This window comes from Canis lupus, chromosome 3 (assembly GCF_003254725.2).
Source record: "Canis lupus dingo isolate Sandy chromosome 3, ASM325472v2, whole genome shotgun sequence".
In the NCBI taxonomy this organism is placed as follows: domain Eukaryota; kingdom Metazoa; phylum Chordata; class Mammalia; order Carnivora; family Canidae; genus Canis; species Canis lupus.
Genome location: NC_064245.1, coordinates 11,366,691 through 11,385,467, shown reverse-complemented (window position 1 = coordinate 11,385,467; position 18,777 = coordinate 11,366,691). Strand labels below are relative to the sequence as shown.

At 39.2% G+C, this 18,777-nt stretch overlaps 2 long non-coding RNA genes across 4 annotated transcripts in view; one reads left to right on the top strand and one right to left on the bottom strand.

Moving 5' to 3' along the window:
* LOC118354175 (uncharacterized) overlaps positions 1-16,280 on the bottom strand; it is a 55,603-nt gene extending 39,323 nt beyond the window's left edge. The window contains exon 1 of one of the 2 annotated variants that reach the window (XR_004814189.2): positions 16,101-16,280. This is a non-coding gene — a long non-coding RNA (uncharacterized LOC118354175). The other variant, XR_004814188.2, reaches the window with a different exon arrangement.
* The window catches only part of LOC118354174 (uncharacterized), a 217,411-nt gene that overhangs the window by 173,700 nt on the left and 24,934 nt on the right, over positions 1-18,777 (top strand). The gene's annotated exons all lie outside the window — the stretch shown is intronic.

The following is an 18,777-nucleotide window of genomic DNA, read 5'->3' as shown; positions in this document are numbered from 1 at the left end:
TGAGAGATGGATGATTCAGCAGATTTTAAGTGCTTATTTCCTTAGGAGGAGGTTAAACTTAATGTCAAGTGTTGAGTGAGGTTTGACTGCTTTTCCAGGTGTCCAGCACATCTTTGTAAACACGAGAGTTAGAGATGAATACAACTCATTTATTCATGGTATTTGCATGACTGAAACCTTTTCACATGTGCCTGGAACAGAGGAGCCCTGAAAGGTCTGAACAAATCCCAGCGTGATTTATGGAGAGGCTTCCCGTCTCACACCAAGACCACAAACATTTAAATAGATGAAGTGGCAAGAGAAGCAGTTTCCTCTACCAAGTTCGAGCGATGGGTGTGGGACATTCTAGGAAGGTCAGGAAAGCTATGCACTGCTGAAAAGATAAGCTGCTTAATAAAAAGCTTGAAAAGGCTCCTGGTGGAAGAAGAAATCTTTTCTTTTCCTGCTGATGCAATTGCACACCTGAACACCTGTGTGTATAAAAATAAGAAATTTTGTATTTGTGTTCGGTATAAAAGAGAATAAATGACATATCACAGACTTGGCAAAAGGTAATTAGGAGGAACAGAGAAACGGGTTGGAATACGAAATAGGCCTTTTTCCTCCAGTAGAGTATTTCTGAAACAAAAGATTTCTCTTCTAAGGAAGATTCAGCCATTCTGTCCTCTTAAAGTTGGCCCATGGATGAGCTAACACTCCCTTTAGCCTGACACAGTTCCCCAGTCTTGCAAGCCCGATCAAGGAACAAAAGTTGAATCCTTTTCCTCAAAACTTCTACTTATGAGTAGGGCAGTATTTGTTTTTCCAAAAACCTTTGAAGGCAGATCCTCTTTTTCATAAATTGCCAACCATTAATTCATTTTCCATCATGGATGTCCAAAGAAAATAACTTTTACGGTTTTTTTTATTGTAAAATATATAGAACATAAAATTTGCCACTGTCACCATTTTTAATTGTGTGGTTCTAAAGCATTAAGTGCAAACTGGTGTGCAGCCATCACTACCATCCATCTCCAGAACTTTTTCTTTTTTTCCCCGGCTTTATTGAGATTTTATTGACATATAACATTGTATAACTTTAAATTGTCCGATGTGTTGGTTTGGTACCTAACAACTCCATAAGGTCATAGAATCAACATTTCTTTTTTATGGTGAGAACCTTTAAGATCTACTCCCTTAACAACTTCCAATGCAATATAGCATTGCTAATTATGGTTACCATGTTGTATGTTGGACCCTCAGAATTGAGTCGTCTTGTAACTGGAAGTTTGAACCCTTTGACCAACATCTCTCCATTTCCCCCATCCCTCTGCCCCTGGAGACCAGCATTCAACTCTGATTCCTTGAGTTTGGGTATTTTAGATGCCACATGTAAGTGAGCTTATTTGTATTTATCTTTCTCTGTCTTACTTAACTTAGCATAATGTCCTCAGGTTTCATCCATGGTGTCACAAATGGCAGGATTCAGAGGAAATAAACTTGTGATTGGCATCAATTGATGGGGGAACAATTTTAGCAGTTTAATTGTGAACAATGACCATAATATTCTGAACAATTTCTTTTCAGAGAGTTTTGATGAAATACATATTCAAAATATCTAAAAATATGGAATGGAAAATCATCTATAAAATACAAAAAGCCTTCATTTAATTCCCAAAGTCTGTTGTAATGCCCAAAACAAAAATAAACACAAACATCAATGAAAATGTATAAATTTGTTGCTCACTTTGAACATTAAAAAACTTTTTCTTAAGATGTACAAGACAAACTTAAACGTTAAGGATCAAACACTCCAGGAACATTTCTCCAAAGTCCTTGTTAAGATGGGTAGGAAGAGCCACTCATCTGTATGTAACGAAGACTATGGAAATTGTCTTAGGGCAATTAATTTTCCTCACTTGTTATGCCAACTCCAAAGGTCAGTACAATGGAACCATGGCCCCATCTCCACCCACCTTCCTGGAAGGGCACTGCGGTGGGAGAAAACCAAGTTAATGAGGAGTGGGGGAAGGCATTAAGGACCAGCTGAGTCCCAGAGGCGAAGCTAAAAAACCATCGGAAGAGGTTGCCAGGCTAGAATCATAATTCAGCTAGTTCCTGAAAATTTTTGAAAGTATTTTTTAGGGGACGAAAAGATCATTTCAGAGTCAAAGGATACAATCCAGTAGGACCACCTGTGGCTGAAGTGTTTTAAAGCAAACAACAGTAGGTGAATTGTCCTCTGCCAACTCACTTTTGACATTGAGCAGAATCAAGCTGTGTGAAGGACTAATCAAGCCTTGATGGGTATGGGACTGTCTTGAAATAAACTCCTCCCCTGGGTTTTTAAGGCATCAGCTCTTGCAGATGAGACCTGCAGTCAATCAGATGTGTGATTGCATCATGTAAACGACACCCGCTGGACTTGCCTTATTTGCTTTTATGAAATTCCTGTCAGTTTTGAGACATAAATAATTCAAGCAAATGGCTTGGACACCAGAGACTGTCAATTACTATTGTGTCACCAACTCACCACCATTTGTTTTGGTCACCAGAGTATTTATTTGAAAAAAAAAAAAAAAAAGATTTCTGACACAATAAGTTCCACCTTAAAGCAATTTCCTTTTCCTGCGATTTCCTACAAACTGGTTTTATTTGTATTTTGAAAGAAGAAATGGAAATTTATCATTTAGAATGCCTTTTGAGTCTCTTTGATTCCTCTGCAAAAGTTCAAATATAATAGAGTTGGGAATTAAATAGTACAAGCAATTACATCAGAAAAATGGAGCAAAGCACTTTCAGTATTTTTAAAAGAACCATAAAATTCCCAGAGTACAATCAACACATTTAAGAATTCAAGAGAGAGAATTACAGTGCTTACATCAGCCTAATAACTGAAATGAATCCAGCATTTCCATTTTAAAGCCACTAATCCAAGAATAAAGGGGAGATGAAACAAACTCAGACAGCTATAAAAGAGCTATGTTTGGGACTGAGCATTGTGGCTTTGCCTCAAGTTTAGGGTTTCCTGTGATAGAGCCAGAAGCTGCTAGGTGGGCTGCAAAGTCATGCTGCTTTCTTGGCCCTGTCCCCTCCATCATTAGCAGGACGATGAACAATGGCATTGACGTCGACATCATTGATTTTACCTAATACAGATGTTATTATGGCACATTCTCTTCTCTCTTTTCAGCTCTGTGCTGTACATTGTAAATCACATCAGAATATTTTCCTTTTTATACTTTAAAGTATACCGCCACAAGTTCTGAAGCCTCAGGTAGCTGCAAAAACCCTACTAAAAATTAGGAACAGTAGCATGCCTCATCCTTGAGCACAGGCGATTTCTTGAATGAAAGCTCCTTCGTTTTGGTTCTGCTCTTCACACTTCCATAGGGAGAAAATCCAGACTCTGAATTAGTCACTGACCTTCTGTAGTTTAAGTCACTGTTCTGTGGTGATTAAATGAAGCTCCGTGAGGTGCTCAGCCAGAGCCATCAATAAGTCATTCGTCCCATCAACACTCTTTGGCCAGAGCTAAGGCCCAGATTCAGTGATTATTCCCATCATTAAAGTCTTAGTCACTCCCAGAAGAGCATATTTGGTATTTCTGAAAGATGAACCACACTGTTCAAATGACTTGTGATGCCTTCCCACAAACTTTGAGTTGCATGAGCTCTTTCCTCACTGCTAAGATTTGAGGAGAATGCTCCTGATGTAGGATGGCCAGACCTGGCAATTAAAAATCAAGGCTGCCCAGTTAAAATTGAATTTCAGATAAATGACAAATAATTTTTTAGTACAAGTATGTCTCATGACAAATGTGAACTGTATTTAAAAATTATGTTCCATAATAAGTATGAAACATACTTACACCGAAAACGTACTCATTATTTATTTGAAATCCAAATGTAACCTAGCATCGTGTATTTTAGCAGACATGTCTACCAGATGACTCCACGTTAAGGGGACCAGTGACACAGCAGATGAAAGAATCAATGGCTCCAGCTGATACTACAAGCTAAAAGTCAGGTAGCACATGACTTTAAATATACTTTCTTCCCGCAAGCAAAGGGAGATTTGACTGGCAAGGTAAACGAAACTAGGCTCTGGAGAGAGGCCAAGCCCTGGGGAGAGCAGGGGCCAACAACAAAGGCCTCAGCGGTGCCCAGGGGCTTGGAATAAAGGACACGCACCTGCTCCAAATGTGTTGTCACCGTAAGGTGGTTTCCCTGTGAGTGTTCCTTTCGAGACTAATGATGTGCAACCAAAGTAGTCAAGCAAAGCCAGGAAAAGACCTTAAGTGGAGAAATTAGCCATCCGGCTTATTTTCATAATCACCTCCTCTTCTTTTAGGAATCTCTGTTCTACCCAACCATTCAAAGGAATCAAAGGTCAAAGGGCAATCACTTCTGACTTGAAGCTGACTTTGTTTTGAAGAAATTTCCCAAGAGTCTTTCAGCACAAATCCCAGATACAGTTCGTGTTGAAAATGTATTAAAATAGTAAAAAACAAACCAAGTTTATATTACACATGTAATACAGAAAACTGTGGATGAAGGGAGAGAGATGGTAAAAGGAGATAGGCAATGACTAAGGCTAATTGATAATTCAGAGATCATTTTTGCAATTTCCCTAAAGACCTCAATTCTTGGGGTACTTGGGTATCTCAGTCAGTTAAATGATGAACTCTTGATTTTGGCTCAGGTCGTGATCTCATGATGGTGGGATCAAGCCCCTGCATTGGGCTCCATGCTGAGTGTGGAGCCTGCTTATGATTCTTTCTCTCCCTATCTAAACAAAACAAAACAAAACAAAAATCCACGGGTCTTAAGTTTATCTTCATCTTGGTGACTTGAAGCCCCACTGGGTCCAGTGCCTGTGAAAATGCCTAAGCATGGGTTTTATGGTCCCCCAAGTAATCTACTTTGTGATTCTCTTTGCAACCCTTAAAAATATTGTTGGATAAAAGAATCACAGGAGATTGAGTCTACAGATTCCTCCCTGGTGTGGTTTCTCTCTCCTTCCTGTCCTAATTTTATCTCTCCTTTAAATCTAGTCATATAGGAGCTAGTGGACAGGTATAATTATAACTAATGAAGTAATGTGCATGATTTCCATAATAAATATTAAGATAACCTTAATAAATGACTGGCTCAAGACCTATGCTGCCCAATATGGTAGCCGCTAGCCAAATGCAGCGATTGAAATTTAATATAAAATTAATTATAATTAAATAGAATTTAAAATTCAGTTCTTTAATCACACTAGCCACTTTTCAAGTTCTCAAGAGGCACACATAGCTAGTTGTTCCTATTATTGGAGGGTGTAGCTATAGGATATTTCCATCATCACAGAAAGTTCTATTGGGCAGTATGGTTCTATCAGTTACTATATTATTATACAGAACCAGGAGGGATATGCTTGTTTTTAGGTACCACTGTGTCTACCAGTCATTATGGGGAAGTAGAAAAACAATAAATAAATTTTAAAAGACATAGTTAAGCAATATAGTTGGAGAAGACTTTCTAGATTAGGCAACAATTTCAGGACAGCTTTGAGCAAATGAAGGCAGAAAAACAACAGATATGTAAGATATTTAAATACACATTTCCAAAGTGAGTAAGGATTGCAACTGCACCTGTAATTAAAGATAGGTGCATTGGGAGTATTCAAACAAGACTGCCAGAGTGAATCTATTTACCACTTACTAGCTGATCGTAGGCAAGTCATTCGATCTCCCTGTCCCATTGTTTTCTCATCTATCAAATTGGATAATGAAAATATCTGCCTTTTCAACAGAGCCACCTCATCTATGCAATCAGTGCATACTGATGTACACAACTCCCCCTGCAGTTGTGTACCACATGTCTTGTGCAACTATAGAAGCTGACTCTCTTCATTGGAATTTGAAGGGATCAAAAGAGCAAATTCATCTAAAGGACTTAGACAGGGCTTGGTTGGCATATACTAAAGCACTCAATAGAAGTTAGCTATATTTAAACTCTTTCCCAAAGGAAATTTCCCAAAGGGAAGAATCAAATAGTAGGATGTGGAAGTCATTCATGATGAGGGTTACCTACAGAGGTGATTTGCTCTGTTTCTTAGCAGTTTCTTAGCATGCAGAAATTTCAGGTGGAAAACCAGGAATAGCTAGTTACCCATAAGAAAAAGAGGGGGGTGCCTGGGTGGCTCAGTTGCTTAAGCCTTTGGCTCAGGTCATGATCCTGGGGTCCTGGGATTGAGCCCTGAGTCAGGCTCCCTGCTCAGCAGAGTCTGTTTCTCCCTCTCCTACTCCCTCTGTGTGTGCTCTCTCTCTCAAATAAACAAAATCTTTAGGAAAAAAGAAAGGAAGGAGGAAAAGAGGGAGGGAGAGGAGAGGGAAGGAAGGAAGGAAGGAAGGAAGGAAGGAAGGAAGGAAGGAAGGAAGGAAGGAAGGAAGGAAGGAAGGAAGGAAGGAAGGAAGGAGAAGGAAGGAAGGAAGGAAATGTATTTCACCCCAAGAAAAATCCAGAAGTGGATAAAAGTTATTCACTCTATCCACTGATTACCAATATTAGTAACAGCATCTGGCTAAACATTATGAATTCTTTAAACTAAATATAAGGGTCAGGGGATGAACAGGATTAACACGGTTCTTCTTTGCATCAATGCAGAGATTTGCATGAAAGTCAAAATTGTCCAGCCTGAGCAGAAAATAGCACAATCCCGGTGGCTTGTGGCTTTAAAAATAGCAGCACTGGATACCCCGGCATGTGATCAGATGGCTGAACTAGGACTGCCTTTTATTTTTTCCTTTTCTTTTTTGACTGAAGTGAAAAGGTTTGACTATCCCTCTAGCTTCTAGCCCTGGAAACCTCAACTCCAAAGGAAACTGCTGACCAGAAATGTTTAATTGCTACAGGGTAGCTTGTTGCGATGCTCTGTTTTTTATAGACCACAAGAGAGGAACTGCATTTTGTCCCTAGTATTTATTACATCACCTTTGTTCAAAAGTAATCTATACCTTGGAAAGGAGGGTGGCTGTGATGTTGGTAATGGTCTTAATTAAATTAAGTATTTATGATTTCCTCTAAAGCTCTTTATTCAGACAGCCTTGAGCAAGAACACAACAGACCAGCAGCAGTCAAATCAGCGGAAGGGCAGATAGAATCAGCGTGGTGATCCTAAAACACAAGTTGCCATCTTACTCTACAAGTCTCCCTTCAACTGAGCACTAAATTGGATTTTACTGGGCCAGCCCCAACTCCCAGTGCTTTTATGAGTCCCACCAACCACAGCCTTATTGCTCATCCGCACTGCTGTGGAATGCTGAGAGATAATAAGAGAGGATAACAGGGCATTCCAAGTGGAGATTTTCTTACTGTACAGAAGCTCAATGAGTCCCTTTTCAATGGGAATTCTTCTTGCCTAATAGCTGTATTTCTAAAGTGGCATTCAGGTGAGTGCTCAGTGTGAGGTCCTGGGCATAAAGAAAGGGAATATTATCCCTGACTTCCAAGTCAGCATCTTTGATCTTTGTCCTTATAAATAGGTGTGCAAAATTTTATACCAGCCATTCCTTTCACTAAGGGGAAGGGGGGTGGCAGGAGTGGTACCGGAGAGAAGCAAGGATAGAAATGAGTGTCTGAAAGGAAAAATAGATGTCATTTTTATTTCACTGTAAATTATTTGAAAGAGTTCGAGAAGGCACTGGGGAGGAACGGAAGTGTCATCTTTTGGATGATATGTCACCAGGATCAACATTAAAATGGGTTTTCACTTCTGAATACTAATTGATCAGCATATCAGGTGGATTAGGAGAGCACTAGGGGACAAGAGGAGTTATTAAATCAGGTGGCAGATACCCCTCAACGTAAAGTCTCATGTCTGTAGGAGGCAGATTACCATGCAAAATTATTTGGCTTTGAAGGCCAATAGATGGTTTCACACTGCTAATACTTTCAACTGTCAAGTTTGTATCCTGTAGCTCATATAATTTTAAATAATAGAACAAGGTTTGAGTCTTCTCCATGGAGTCCACATCATTAACCAAGCTCACAGGATTAGTCTTCAGCAAACATCCTTACAAATCTCAAGGCAAAATACTAATCAGGCCAGGTGCTGGTTCTTTCAACTCCATGTAGGAGAACCTTTAAAGCAAATGAAGTTTCGTGCATGGAATAGATGAAGAGATCCTTGCATTGGGATGGAAATAAGACTGAACAAGAAGTTGACAAGTGAGAGATTTTCTGATTTGATCGTGAGTTGAATGATTGACATCTCACCTAGCTATTCTGCTAACTTGTGATGCAACATTATACTTTATTATGTCCCTTGGTTTTCTGTCTGTAAAATTAGGAGTAATCCTCATTGACATGTGGAGAATTCCAGGTTATCTCACCAAGTTTTGCAAATTATCACAGACACTCGGGCTTAAAGCTTGAAAGAAATTGGGCCATATCTAAAATAAGTCACACCCCAAGAACATAGTTGTTTCACAAAAATTAAAACTATTGTCCTTGGCAACAGTACTAGACTTCTCAAAGCCTATGATATTCACTGGAATCAGCCTGATACTACGAGTAAGAGAAAGACTGCGAACAATTTTGTGGATTAGTAATGTTTCATAACAACTAATTTTTTGTTTAGTCTGTCTGTACAATAATATTTAGAGATACCTCGTGGATTCAAGATGGGAAAGTAAATCCATCTCAATATGGAGAAAAACTTTTTCTGTAAAGGAAAGAGTCTATAAAGCAAATTCAACTAACAAATCCAAGCTTCCTATACATTTCATGTAGTTGTTGAAATAAATAAGAAAACTGAAGATAAAGCAATTTGCTAGTACAAAGTACCACATTAATGTAAATGCTCATCTTAACATTGCAGGAGTGGCTCTACCAGTGGTTTCAAACCTATCAGGTCTGGTCTCTAGAGGTTCTATATACCTTTAACCCTCTGTTCTTCAAAAATTGGATGAAAGTTGAAAACTTGTCCCTCAAAAGAAGGTGTTAAAGGGATTCTCAAAATTGAAAATTCTTTTTTTTATAACTTCTCAAATTTTAAAAGCAAAAAGTAAAAGCATAGTTTAGAAAAAGCAAATAAAAACATTAATAGCTGAGCTGATAAGAGTTTAGCATTCTGATATTAGGCAGATACAACTGGGAACTGGTTAGATATAGAAATGTTATTCTCAAATGGTTCAGAAATATAAACAATCATGAATCTGAGTAAAGGGTATAGTGGAACTCTGTTTTTACTACAACTTTTAGTAAATTTGAAATCATTTCAAGACAAACACTTTTTAAAAATAGAAATAGGTTTTAAAACAAAAGAAGAGTCAAATGTTTTTGTAGACCAGTAATTTCCAAAAGGTGGAGTCTAGACCAACATCATCACATGAAAATGTGTTAGGAATCCAAGTGTCACATTTAATGAAGAATCTGCTACTCATTGTGAGAGAAACTTTGCCAGACTCAGAAGCCAAAAGATAGAGACAATAAAGAAAAGGATCCATATGTAGATAGGCTTCCTGGTTAGTGGGGAGATATCTCAGGTACCCGGGAGAGATAGCAACCCAAGGAGAATAGCATCTGAGGGAGTGGGTACACGGGCAAACTAAAGTTCTGGGCTCTCTTTGTCTGAATATTGATGTTGGGGATGACCTGGCCTATGTGAATGTAGAAATCTCACTATGCAGGGAAGCTGAAAAAACAAGAACCTGGTTCTGGACATGTGGGCAGAGAGGAGATAATGTACTAATAGTGGGTAAGTCCTGGAGAGTGAATGCTCCTTGAAAAACTAGTACATTCATACAGCCCCACAATAGCACCTTTAGTATCAAACCAATTATGATGACTTATAATGAGCTTTCACTTTAAATCTGAAGTCTGTCAGGGCATCTGGGTGGCTCAGTCAGTTAAGCATCCCAGTCTTGATTTTGGCCTGGGTCATGATCTCAGGGGTCATAAGATCGAGCCTAATGTGGGCCTCCACACTGGGCACAGAGCCTGCTTAAGATTCTCTCTCTCTCCCTCTCCATTTGCCTTCCCCATCTTACTTGCTAAGAAAGAAAGAAAGAAAGAAAGAAAGAAAGAAAGAAAGAAAGAAAGAAAGAAAGAAGAGAAAGGAAGGAAGGAAGGAAGGAAGGAAGGAAGGAAGGAAGGATGGAAGGAAGGAAAGAAAGAAGAAAAAGAGAAAGAAAGAAAGAAAGAAAGAAAGAAGAAAGAAAGAAAGAAAGAAAGAAAGAAAGAAAGAAAGAGAGGGAAAGAGAAAGGGAGGGAGAGAGAAAGAAAAAAGTTTTAAAAAACCTAAAGACTATATACATGCTGTCTTCATATAACTCACAAATAGCATAAGAAAAGTACACAGCAGTGATTTTTCGGCAAAAGAGATACAAATCTCCATAGCATTTTAGTGGAAGAACAGTTATTCAGTTGCGGCAGAAGGTCAGAAAAGATAAAGTTGAGTAGAGTTTGAAGTGGAAGAGAAAGCACAGTCTTGGAAGACAAACTGCATATTTCTCTCTTTGCGAATTCTAACGAAAAGTTTCTAGTAAAGGGAGAGCCAGGATGGGAACTTTTAGAACAGGATTTGTATAGCAGTGGTTTGAGGAATCACGATAATGAACCAGAACTGAGAGCCAAAATGGAACCTGAGATTTTAGGAATTCATATAGGAAAAAAAAAAAAAAAAAAAAAAACACTTCAGGTCTAGAGAGTCTATGGAAAATAGTGATTACAGCCGAGCAGAGAGAGACTTTCCCAGCCTAGCACAGTGCAGAGTTCTCGACTGGGACTCAGAACATGCGACTCTCCTCTCAGCAAAGCCATTTGGTAACCGTGTATTCTGATCAACCCATTTACTCTTTCAAGACTTCAATTCCATGTATAAAATAGGAGGCAAGAGGGGGGGCCTGGATAATTTCTAAAGTCTTTTCCTTCCCTGAAAGCAATATGGTCTCCAGGACACAGAAGCTCGGGAAATACGGATTGATTTGAAAGACAGGTGAAAAACCCCCCTTTCCCTCCCAGGTGACTTCAAAGATGCTCTTGCAGAAATAGAAACAGAAACAAAGTTACCAGCTCAGCCTGGGCCTGCACACTTTGTCTGCTGTGGTCAGCGCGTACTCATACCTGGACTATCTTCAGAAAGATGGCTAGAGTCTGCCATTTTGCGGAGAGGTCACTGTAAGATGAAATCACCATCAAAATATGGCCTCCTGAGAGGAGCTATCCTTTCAGTCCACTAAATCAAGTAGTTTTACTTTCAATTATAAACATTTTTAAGCCAACCCACCTGACTATTAAGATACACACAAATTAATAAGCTGATTGTAGGGAGAAATCCACAGACTAAATTCTTTTTTAAGCAGTTATGGCCTAAGGTCACTAATTCCGCCTGGTGGGGTGCAGCTAAGGTGAACTCATCACTCTTCATGACCTCCAACCAAGGAATATCAAACTGGAACACCTGTGTCCAATTTGAACCTTCAGCTCCCTTACACAGTAAATTTTATTGTCAAAATCATTGCCCCAGCTGTCCAATGTGTCTTACCTGGCTCTGGGCAACCAAAGAGACTTAAGTTGGAAATTACCTGTGAAATCTCCGTAGTAGGGACAGATAAAGGATCCAGGTGTTTCATGTGACAAGCAGCACTGAAGCATGCAATATTGATTGGTTGCCTAACTTTACTAAGAAAATTGAGGCAGAGCAAATTTACTTGAAATTGATATGCCAGTGAGTGCTGGAAATTGTAAAGAGAAAATTCCCCCATTAGTGATAGGACCTTTGAATTTGGAAACCAAATTACTGGAGACAGAGGAACTACCTATTGGCCAGAAAAATGAGGATGACCTCCTGTGCATCATTACCAAGCTAATATCTTATATCTAGTTCTCTTAATGAGCAGTTTTCTTAATAGTATCTGTTACTAAATACAAGAAGGAAAATAGGCCTCATATCCAGAATGTTTATAAACACCCCTGGACATGTTGTTCTGATCTCAATGGCTATCTTTCTATTCTAAGAGTATAAAAATAGGGGAACACAGCACTCGAATGAAAGTGCTCCTAATCAAATTTGGCTTGAAACAACCATTCTCCCATCCCCCCACACATTCTTGAATGTTACACTTTCACAACAACCCCACCACCAAAGACTATCTCATAAAATTTCTAAGAACCAATTATTTAATAACTTTAATTCATATTTGTTGAATTTATTTTTATTTTTGCTATCAATTAGACAAGTTAGCTTGCTCCTCTACAATTTTCAGAATCTTGTGTGGTCTTTGATGGGTTTGAGTTGATGCTTTCGTCCCTCGTAACTAGTCCCCGTGGACCACTTGCTGGTGCCCTCTTGAACGGCAGGAAGAACTAAGAACACAGTTATTCTGGTCTATGATGTGAAAATACAAAGAGTGAATGCTCTTTAGGAAGAAATTTGCTTAAAGAGCCGGTCTAATTAAATAGAGGATTACATGTGATGAACTAGAGATACTGTCTGCTAGGTGAAGAAGCTGTGCTTCTAGAAGCCAACAAAGCGTCAAATAGAGTGACAGCTCCATTCCGCATGTTAGTCTAGGCTTCTTTATTAGCACTGGAAATACATTCATAGGGATAAAGGAAAGTATTTTACGCTCTTTGCTTTCCACGTATAAGACACAGATTATTTTTCCAGAGCATGGATAATGGACTACTGTCTTTCATAATATAAAACAAACATAAATTCAAAATTTATTTTACAGAACTGTTATTGACTCCTTTTTTTTCAACATTAAACAAAGTTGGATGATTTTATTCTCATGAGATAAATATAGCCAGCAATATGGAAGGCTTCTCCAGTCTGCATTGGAACAGAGAAATTGAGCCATAAGTTGTAGAGGTGCTAATCATAGAGGCCTATCTTAAAGGGTAGGCAAAGGACCCACATGAAGGTATGAGAGAATGAATATATTAGGAGTTGAAGGAATGGCAAGATGAATGGAGGGGCAGGGTTTTCAGAGATGATTCTAGAAGGTAAAAGTTCTAAAGAATGAAGTTCAGAAAAAAAAAAAAAAAACGTTGGAGCTTCAAAGCTCCAAGAAAAACTAATCTAATGCAAATTTAAGGCTATTTGAAGTAAAATAAACAAAGACTCGAAGAGAACAATCAACCTGGGACTATCATAGTAGAGTATGATGCTGCATTCCAAAACAAAGACAAGGCAATGTGGGTAAGATTTTTTAGAAACTTTGGCAGATCTGAATTCAGTTCAACCTATGAAAGGAATTACAAATAAAACTGGAGGTTGTGCCTTGAAAAAAAAAGAAGATTCTTATGTATGAGGATATAAATAAATTGTAAGTAAGTTCCACAGTGATCTGGAGGGCAAGATGGTTAAGAAGTTAGAGAAAAACTAGGCATGTCCCGAGGAAGCTAGTCAGTTTAAGGGGATGTAACATGAAGGTTTGAGGCACACAAGTAGTCTTTGGAGAGAAATCCCTCCTCCTTCAGCCCACATGTACTCATGCATGTATGCACATTCATACGCACACACACAAACTCACTCACATACACACATTGAAATTTAGCTAAAATTTAACACAGGGAACTGTGACCAAAATCATTTTTGGATGCTGCCCTTTAGTGAAAGACTTTGACATGCCCCTTCATCAAAGAAATGAAATGTGACATAGACAGGATGTTAGCTAACCTTTCTGAAAAATATTATATTTGACTCAGCTCTTCTTGAAGAAATGGATCTCTTCAATAAAGTTAATCACTTGAAACTAGAAAACTAAAAGAAATAATTTCTTCATCATTTCTTTTGTCTCTGCATTCCCCATCAATTTTTGTATTCTCCTAAATTGAGGCAGCTTTATGGGAAAACTGAATGAGAACTTCTATAGCAACTATGCCTCTTGTCAATAAATGTCTGCTGTAACATCTGACTTAATTATATACAGAGAGAGCCATCATCATTACAATAATTTTTTTATACTTCAAAATCAATTCATTTCAGGAATGAATATAGACTTTGGACCCTGTTGTGTCTTGTCTTTTGAAAAGTAAGAAACAAGGGGCGCCTGGGTGGTGCAGTTGGTTAAGCAACCGACTCTTGGTTTGGGCTAAAGTCATGATCTCAGGGTCGTGAGAATGAGCCCTGTTCCACTGCAGAGTCTCCTGAGACTCTCTCTCCCTCCACCCCTCCCCGTGCTTGCTCTCTCTCTCTCTCTCTAATAAATAAATAAATCATTTTTTAAAAGTAAGAAACAACTTTTTGAAAGAGAAAAGGAGGAGAATATCAATGCTTTGTTTGATAATGATTTTCACTCTGAATTCCCTTTTTAGAAGCTAATATCTTACTTTAACTGAATTCTCTAAGAATTTGTCCCAGTGTCGTTAAGGCCTATATGTTTTAATTGCTCTATAATCAAAGCATACCATCAAGGGTCCTGTATCTCAGGAACTTTATTTCTTCATCTACTAACATTCCCTGGGCACATTTTTTTTTTTTGCCAGGCATTGTGATAGGCACAGAAAATATAGAGACAAACCATCCTACATGCCTACCTAAATTTCAGTGTCTCCTGGAAAAAAGAAATGAGTAAGACATAATTACCAAGCAATATGATCATTGCCAGGATTCAAGAAAGATGTTATGGGTTCCTCAGCGCTTAAAATATCAAGCAGCGAGGTGAAAAGGAGAAGTTAGTGCTCTGGGCAGTAGCACCGACATATACAGTGGTGTAAAGGCAGGAGGCTGCTGGTGCTTTGAGAAACCACCCTGTGAAGAGACAGAAGGAGAATGGTGAATGGAGAGATGAGATCAGAAAGTGGCTTTCCACTTAGTCTTGTGTGATAAATTAAGGAGCTTGAACTGAAGTCTACCTCCAGCAAGTTGAAGAAAATTTCTGGAGTATTATACAAGGAGTAACTTGAACAGGTTTTCATTTTAGACTGCTCTCTCTGTGAACAACATGGAAAATGAATTAGGGGATAAAACCATAAGAAGAGTTATGCCACAAGAGTTACGTGGGCCTTGCCGAGGGTTGGGCAAGCAAACAAGTTCATTACTGGATATTTTAATTTGCAATTGAATAAACTTACATGAGCTCATTTTAAACCACAAAGAAAAACACCTAATATTAACAGTCATAATGGGAAAGGTAAGAAGAAATGTGTGGGAAATATCAGAAAGGGAGACAGAACATAAAGACTCCTAACTCTGGGAAACGAACTAGGGGTGGTGGAAGGGGAGGAGGGCGGGGGGTGGGGGTGAGTGGGTGACGGGCACTGAGGGGGACACTTGACGGGATGAGCACTGGGTGTTATTCTGTATGTTGGTAAATTGAACACCAATAAAAATTATTTCATTAAAAAAAAAGAAAAAGAAACTGGATTTACTCAAGGTTAAATAAATAGGATCAAGACATGTCATCAGAACTCACACCATCCCCTTATATCTGCCTATGGATTGAACTCACCTTGTCGGGCTCCTCTGCATGGTGAGAATCCTGTCTTTTGAAGTCAGAAAACATAATTAAAAAAAGACAGATCCCACTCTACCTTCAATTCAGAAAACTCTGGAGGCAGATGCCCTGGCTGGATCTTGTGCTTTTTTTCACCAAGCATTGTGGTCAAGAGGATGGAGCTGGTGCTCGTCTCCATGGCCACAGGGGCAGAGGACTATGATAGGCAAGCCAAAATGCCTGGAAAGGTAGCAGGTCAGGATTTTTTACGTAAAAGAAGGTGGAGGTACTATATGCAGAAAGTGTGCAGAGATTTTATAGAGACAGAAATAGCAAATGTCCACTATGGTTTAGCAGTTAAGTGGAAACTGACAAGGGCATGAACTAATTTGGGAGATTGTTGGTTAAAGAACAGAACTAGGAGATATTCAGGAGGAAAATTGATAGGACTTGGCAAGTGGCCAGTAGGATTGTGAGTAACCAGTTTTGAACCAGATGGTATAGCATTTAAATTTTCTGTCAGGAATAGAAAGTGTGTAAATAGGAGAAAACTCATCACAAAATGTAGATGTGCCTGGAGTTTTGTTTAGCAGATATTGCCACTAAAAGAAAATTTTAGGGGGAGGTGAGAAAGAGAGAGAAATTAGAAATCGCCTCTATTTATCTGTTAGAGAATGGTACCATTTACCTGAATGGGAAAAAAACAATCATCGGGAAAGGTGGTCTATTCTGTTCTCGTCATGACTGGAACATTTATTAGAAGTCTGATGCATCATCACAAAAAGGGATAAAAGGAATTCATGCCAAACTGTCATCCCACGAGGTATACTGATTGAGCAGTTTCAGAGCAAGATAAGCCTGAATTTGGGCTCAGAGCCCAGAGGACTCTAAGCAAGTTGACTGTCCACTAATTCTTCAAATATAAAATGGGAAGAATTGTAACACCCACATCATACATAATGTACCTACGTGGTCTGCAAAGAACTCAGTAATAAATAAAGAACTCAGTAAATGCAAGTTCCCTTCTGACTAGCACCCAAAGGAAGTAAAGACTAAGTACTAATTCAGGTGCTTGGAGGCAACACCCTTCAGAACTGGGGCCTATTCTCCAGAATAGACAGCAACTGAAATAGATTAGTGCATCCCCAGCACCTAGAATACATGAGTCCAGGGACCAAGGTGTGCAAATAGGGTAGCCCCTTAAGCCATCACTCAGAGTGAACCAGTTGCACAAGGTCTGCTTCTCATCACTGAAAATGTGAGTTCTACTAAATAAGACGTTCTGGTTCTCAAAGGGACAGTGCTTCCACAGCCACAAGACTTCCGCCACAAGACTTCCACTGACTTGAAGACATGACTACCACCTCTTCTTATGGCTGCCTGTGCCAGTGGGAAAAGGGGGAAAAAAAAAAAACAGTTCCTGCATAACATCATTGTTAATAGCTACCAAGCTTCCAGACTGTCGTAAAGAACTAGAGTTTCTGTAACATGATGAGAATGAACTACTTGTGGAACCAGGGGGATTCAGGGTGGTACTTGGTGCTTAAGTGCTCAGTGATAAACGTCAAGTAGGAAATTACAGCTTTCCACCCAATGAAGGTAAAGCACACAAAGGCTCTGATGCCTTGTGGATGAAGGAGGGTCTGTGTCTTCCCAACTAGGTCAACGACCTAGACCAGTTGAAGAGCTAGGTGTGAATGACAGAAATCTAAGAGAACTAGTGGAGGATAAAAATAATGAATAACAACTACAGTCAGAAAACTGTGTGACCGGAATCATAGAAGGTTATACACAGATGCACACACAAGTGACCTGCCACAAGTCTTTTATAGAGGTCATAGCTGGTTCTACCACTGAAGATTCTTGGCTGATTAGATTCAATGGAGAACATGACCAGATATGAGCAATTCAAGGGGTAGACACCTCGGTGCCCCATCTCACATCCTCTTAGCCACTTTTTACTCCAGCCATTGCTGCAGCAAGGAGCTTTGCATAGGTGTAACCTGGACATCTCACCTCAGCTGTCCAACCCATCTCTTGCTTTCTGCCCCAGGGCTTCCCCTAACTCTGTGGTATAGAATAGATGCTATAGGACCACTGGTAATCATATATATACAATCCGTATGCAAAGAAATTAATACCACATAGGACAACTCTTCCAATGAGGGAAGAGAGCTTGTCAATGATATCTGCTATATTCTGTCCCTGGTGGAATAAGGGGTAAGGTCTGTGATGTAATCCATATAGCTCCTCAGAATATCAAGGATCAAGCAGAGTTGATCACAGCACTGTTCAACTAAATTTGTTTTTTAAGCGTTTATCTATTTATTCATGAGAGACCCACAGAGAGAGAGGCAGAGACATAGGCAGAGGGAGAAGCAGGCTCCCTGTGGGAGGCTGATGCGGGACGCGATCCCAGGGCCCAGGATTATGACCTGAGCCACCCAGGCACCCCAAGAACACACCATTTTGAATTGCCTTTGGCTTTCTTTCTTTCCATTTCATTTACCCCTGTCCTAACCCCTATACCCTTAGATCACCTCCCCAAATAAATAAGCACTTCTCTCTAGCTCTCCTTCCTAATGACTCAGGCTCAGACTCAACATTTCCTCTAATCCCCTTCCTACTCCCTATAGATTATTTTTGCCAGGTCTGTGCATTACTATCTGGAATGTTGCTTGCAGATATTTTTAAACATAGCATGATGCGGTGTGCGATTTGTAATGATTATATAATGAACTTGACCCTCATACCTTCCAGTAACACATGAAACATGGCACAAAAAGTTCTTTATTTTGGATGACAAATTTTGTGACATTTAACATGAGATGTTCTTCGTTCAAGCTGAGCAACTTAAGTAGAAATTTTCCTTTAAAGGATGTTTTTGGATTACAGATTTTGAAATTGCTCTGAAACATAGTGATTGAACATTGGCCTCTGATCACTCAACGAAAGATTGGTACTCTGCAATGAATTCTCAATCATCCATATTAATTCACATGCTACTGAGAGGCTCCCTTTTAAGTCTTTGAAGTATAACAGGTATTATCTCCAGATTATTAATGTTCAAGAGAGCTCACTGTTTGCCAGTCTGTGGGCTTAATCTTACACAAATATTATTTTAATATCTGTTAATCCTTTAAGTTGAACGATTTTTTTTTCTTTTCAGCAGCAAAAATAAATTTACTCTTGTTCCTGCGATAATGGATAACTGTTTCCCTAGACGAGGATTTGGGGAAAGGCTGATATGGTGGTGCCAGGCTACTTGCATTGTTCATGCAAAAGCTTGAGGTGCACACAATATGTTGGCTTTGTATAAAGATAGAGGCTTAGGAACTGGAAGGTGTGAAATGTCTTTCCTCAGT